We start from the raw sequence: 6019 nt of genomic DNA on the forward strand, positions 1-6019 counted from the left end.
AACATATATATGCTACCCTTATGTCATCTGCTGGCAGGCCTAGGGATAATATATTACATTTACGCAGACGACATTCAATTAATTCTACCAATAGACGACACAATTGAAAAAACATTAAGTCTAGCTAACATGTACCTAGACATAATTAAACAACTACTAAACCAGATGGAACTGGTTATCAACATTGACAAAACTGAATTCCTTCACCTTGAGAGAAAACATACTAAAATCATTCAAACACCGATAACCCTAAGAAATAACCAAAAAATTGAGCTAGCCGAAAAAGTAAGGAATCTGGGAGTAATAATGGACCCAGAAATCAACCTGAAGCAACACATATCTATAAAAGTAAGAGAAGGCTATGCAAAACTTATGGTCCTCAGAAGATTGAAACCATTACTCACACCTGCCCACTTCAGAACAGTATTGCAAACACTTATCTTTTCTAGCACTGACTACTGCAACGCACTCTTACTAGGACTCCCAAGCACATCGATAAGACCACTCCAGATACTTCAAAATACTGCAGCCAGAATACTAACGGGAAAAAAGAGGAGGGACCATATAACCGAAACTCTAGCAGACTTACATTGGTTACCCATCGAATACAGGATAAAATACAAAGCCTTATGCACCATACACAAACTAATATATGATAAAGAAGCAGACTGGCTAAACACAGCCTTACGAGTACACGTTCCACAAAGAAACCTCCGCTCAGCAAACAAAGCACTACTAACAATCCCTTCAGTAAAGTCAGCAAAATTAACCCAAGTGAGAGAAAGGGCTTTATCATTGGCTGGGCCCATACTATGGAACACGATGCCACCCGAACTCAGATTACAGAATAATCTCAAAACTTTTAAGAAAAATCTAAAAACATGGCTCTTTAAAAAAGCCTTCACTAAAGAGTGTGGAGGGTAGAGAATGAAAGTACAAGGTAATGCAGATGAGAATGAATTTAATCAATCCTACTTTTAAGAAGTAATATTTCAAAGTGATAGTAACTCAATAATATACCTGGACTTGACCAACATTACTCAAATAATGATTTTATTTATGAAATTGTAACCAAACTTTATTGGCACCTGTTAGAATGTAAGATATCCTACATTTACTTACCATAGTCTGTGTGCCTATTTGTAAACCGTTGCGATGGTATATAACTTAGCGACAGTATAGAAAAGTTTTAAAATAAATAAATAAACAAACAAACAGCTGGCTCCAATGGAACTTTTCAAAAATTATCTCACAGATATTAAAAATGCCAGATACTTGTATGCCAGTTATTTATTTATTTAGTACTTTTATATACAGACATTCATGACACAAATCATATCAAATCGGTTTGCATGGACCATAGGGTATTAACATTAACTATAACATAGAAGAAGAGGCAAAAGTTACAATAAAACAAGGGTAAAAGGAACTTGGGAAATGAAGAAGCTGTAGTAGATAGATAACTCGGTAGCTATAACAGATTATTTACAATGTTTGAAATGGCGTGCTTTGATCAGTTGCATCATATATATCACTATATACATCTATAAGCATCTTATACCAGTCAACGCTGCTATCAATAGTACAAGAGACGTAGGAAATTAAAAGGCGGATACTGGGGTAGGCGGGCTAAGGAGGAGGGGGAGGAGCTACGCTAAGAGCATGGAGGGTACGAGACAGGGCATGAGGGGATGGTTCAAGGAAAACGGTTCATGGAAATGCTGCTCAAGGGAGGCAGTCTATGTTTGGTTTGCGTCAGGGTAGGCCTGTTTGAAGAGCCATGGTGACTCCTTTCTTAAAGTTGTGTATGGATGGCTCTAGGCGGAGAAAGGTAGGGAGGGAATTCCAGAGGGAGCGATGGAAAAGGCCCTTTCTCTGGTAATGGATAGATGCGCAGATTTGAGAGATGGGGGTGTGAAAGGTGCCTGCAAGGGCGGTTCTGGTGGGGCGGTCAGTGGAGAGGAAACGTGGCATTTCATCTAGCCAGGTGTGATTGTATTTGTATAATGAGCTGTGAAGGATGGTAAAAGTTTTGTATTGTAAGCAGAAGGAAACTGGCAGCCAATGCAGGTCCTTTAAAATGGGGGTGATGTGGTCCCTTTTACAGGTATTTGTTATGACCCTGGCCATAGAGTTTTGTAGGATCTGGAGGGGTTTGATGGTGGAGGTGGGAAGGCCTAGTAGGAGGGAGTTACAGTAGTCCAATTTCGTGAGAATGGTACCCTGAATTACAGTACAGAAATCTTGAGTGTGGAGGAGGGGTTTGAGTTTTTAAGGACATTTAATTTGTAGAAGCCCCCCTTTAGGAGAGATTTGATGTGTGATTTGAAATTTAGGTGTTGATCTATGTGTACACCTAAGTCTCTTACAAATTGCAACTGGGCGTCTGCTGTGGCCGTGTTCAGAAGTGTGGGGTGGGAGATACGGTTAGGATGATTGGAGCTAATGAGGAGTTCAGTTTTTGATGTATTTAGAGCTAGGTGGAGGTTAGATAATAAGGAGTTTAATGGAGGCAAGGCATGATTCCCAGAAATGCATGGATTCGTTGATGGATTTTTGAAAGGGGATGAGAATCTGCACATCATCTGCATATAAGAAGAACTTCTGGCCTAGGTCTGACAGTAGATGGCAGAGTGGCAGGAGATAAATATTGAAGAGGGTGGAGGATAGGGAGGATCCTTGGGGGACGCCTTGTGCGATGGGGATGTGTGAGGATTCGTACTTATCGATTTTTACTAGGTATTCTCTATGATTGAGATAGGAGGAGAACCAGGATAGGGCTGTGTCTGTAATACCTATTTCTACTAAGCGGGTCATTAGGATTTGGTGATTGACAGTATCAAAGGCTGCCGAGATGTCTAGAAGGGCAAGTAAATACGAGTTTCCATGGTCCATGCCTTTGAGTATGGTGTCTGTCATTGCTAGTAATAAGGTTTCAGTATTACGGGCTTTACGGAAACCGAATTGTGAGGGGTGGAGGATGTTTGGTCTTCTAAGAAGTCAGTAAGTTGCTTATTAACCACCCTTTAAAGGATTTTAGAGATGAAAGGCAGATTGTTATATTACCAAGGCATACTTTCTACCTCAAGTGCAAGCTCAAACTCAATCTGAAGAAATAATCGGTGAAAATCCTCCTTTGGGAAAAACATTGAATTTGTCTGATTTTCTCCAAAACTTCCAAGAGATGGAAATTACACAAAGAGGGAAGTTGTTAGTAACTTTCGCTTTTTCATCGGATGGAGATAATGTTTTGAGATTTTTCTTTTGATCGCGTTCTCTGTTTTATGGGCAAAAAATCTGGATTTATCCAGATCTTACTAAAATTACTCAGATTCGTAGAAAAAAATTTCTTGCATTGCATCATGAGGTACAATGAAAGGGGGGGTACTTTGTTACGGTATCCCTGTAAATGTTTGGTAAGGTTTAACAATGCTAATTATATATTTTTTGAGCCAGAAAAACTTAGGGCGCTTTTGGATGCTTCTCCTTAAACACCAGCATATATAAATTGTAGCTGGGGATTCTCAGTGTTTCATTGTTCCATTGCAATAATGTTCTGCTCAATTTTCCTGTAATTATATGGGGTAGTATACTTGTTTTCAGTATGATCTGTAGATCTCTATTTGTTTCTATTTACGATATTTCTGTAAACCTCTTTTTATGCAAGATGTCTCTAGTAAATATTGTGAAACTGCATAAAAATAAAATAAAAAAGATTAGCGGGGGAGTGGCCATTTATCACTATCATTAACCATTCATATATTCATAATCATTGTTTTATCACTATTAATCAATATAATCAGTATAAATATTTAATTTTAATCATCAATTCATCAGGCAGACCAATGAAACCTTGCCCAACCCACCCACCCTGAGCTGAAAGTGTGCTCTTACTGTTGTGAGGGTTTCGGTGGACCCTTGGGCCGGCCTGACGGAGAGCGTAAATGGTGAGAAGAGAAGTCTCCGTGGAGGGGACACAGGCCGGGAGGCGGATACTAGCAGAGCGAGGAGAACGAACTTCACCCTGGAAGCTGGAATCCCCCGAGAGAAGCCCTTGAGGATCCGAGCCACTGGGACTTAGGTGACTGAAGAAGATGATTTCACCCTGGAAGTCTGAGACTCCCCCGGGAGAAGCCCGTAGGAGCCCGGACCGCTGGGACTTAGGTGAACAGCAAACCAGTAGACGATCCGAGATCGAGGCAGGCAGCTAACTAGAAGAGTCGGAGACAGGCTGAAGTCGGAACCAGAGCAGTAATACCAGGACAGGCAGGGAAGATCCGGAGCTGGAACAAAAGCAGGAACAGGAACTCGAAGACGAGGTACCGGGACTAGAACTGAAGCAGGTGCTGGAGCAGGAGAGGCAGATCCGGTCTGGAGCTGGAGAAGAAAACCCGAACCTGGAACTGGAACAGGAGTAACAGGAACAAGAGTCCAATGAGGAAGCAGGCAAACGCCCGGAGCACACAGCAACTAGGTACTGGTAGGTAACCTTGTTGTAAGGCATTTGATAGAAGCAGACACCGGCCTTAAGTATCTGCCGGCGTCTGATGTCACAGAAAGGGGCGGCCCGGCGGGAAAAGCCCTTTAAATTCATCCTCCTTGCGCGTGCGCCTAGGAGGGGAGGGGCTGAGCTCAGCAACTCAGCGGCGTTTCCCTTGTGGAGACGCCTCCGCTGAACAGGCCGTGTCGACCTGCCCGGACATGGAGGTTGCCGTCAGGCCCATGGAGCGGCGAACCAGAGCGGGACTCCTGACCCCGGAGGAAAAGGTAAGGTCCCGGTCGAAAGCGCTGTGACCAGGACTGCAACAGTACCCCCCTTCTTACTTTTGGCCAGCTTGGGGGGGCCTCCTGACCCCCACAAGACTTGCCAAAAGTCCAGAGGGGGTCCGGGAGCGATCTCCTGCACTCGTGACGTCGGGAGCCAGGAACCAAAATGGCGCCGGCGCTACCTTTGCCCTGTCATATGGTAAGGGCAAAGGGCCACTGGCGCCATTTCTATTAACGCAGCCGTGGCCAGAGAGCGGGAGATCGCGCCGGGACCCCCCCCCCCCCACTGGACCCCAGGTAATTTAAAACATTTGGGGGGGGGTTCGGGAGGGTGGGGGGATTTGTTTTAAAGGGTCGGGGTGGGTTTTACGGTTGTTTTGGTGTGCCGGTTTCCCCACCCTCCCCCTCCCCCGATTTACAATTTTTTTGACGATAAATCGGGGAAATTGCTATTGTATCGCGGCTCTAACGATTTTTGACGATTTAAAATACATCTGACGATTGTTTTAAATAGTCAAAAAACGATTCACATCCCTACTGCCCCCATTTCTTCGCAGCCTTGGCTGCTTTGGTGAGCTTACATTGGATTGATGTCCACAGTGAGCGTAATTTATGCGCCAAGAGTTGAACTGCCGGTAAGGCGGTAGGTAGAGACAAAGGCAGCGGTGGTTTCAACTGCTTACCGAAAACAGTTAAAAAAGGTGAACTTCCCGTGACCGAATGGGTATGATTGTTATACGAGAATTCGGCCCACGGTAGCAACTTCACCCAATTATCTTGCCTCTCATTGGCGAAAGAGCAAAGAAACGTCTTTAAGGAACGATTGGTGCGTTCCATCTGCCCATTGCTTTGGGGGTGAAAAGCGGTAGACAGACTGAGTTGCACATTGAACTTCCTGCACAATGCCCTCCAGTAACGGGCGGTGAACTGGGGTTCTCGATCCAAGACGATGTCTTGTGGAAGACCATGGATTCTGAAGATATGCTGTGTGAAAAGTGGAGCCAGCTCAAGTGCAGACGGAAGCTTAGGCAGTGGAACAAAGTGAGCCATCTTGGAGAATCGGTCTACGTTTACCCAAATGACCGTGTTCCTCTCTGAGGCTGGGAGATCCACCACAAAATCGGTGGCAATGTGGGTCCATGGTTCCACTGGTACGGGCAATGGTTGAAGTAGTCCCCAGGGCTTCCCAACTCATGGCTTTTGTATAGCGCAGGTGGGACAATAATCAACAAAAGCACGGACATCTCATCTT

This window comes from Rhinatrema bivittatum, chromosome 4 (genome assembly GCF_901001135.1).
Source record: "Rhinatrema bivittatum chromosome 4, aRhiBiv1.1, whole genome shotgun sequence".
Classification (NCBI taxonomy): Eukaryota; Metazoa; Chordata; class Amphibia; order Gymnophiona; family Rhinatrematidae; genus Rhinatrema; species Rhinatrema bivittatum.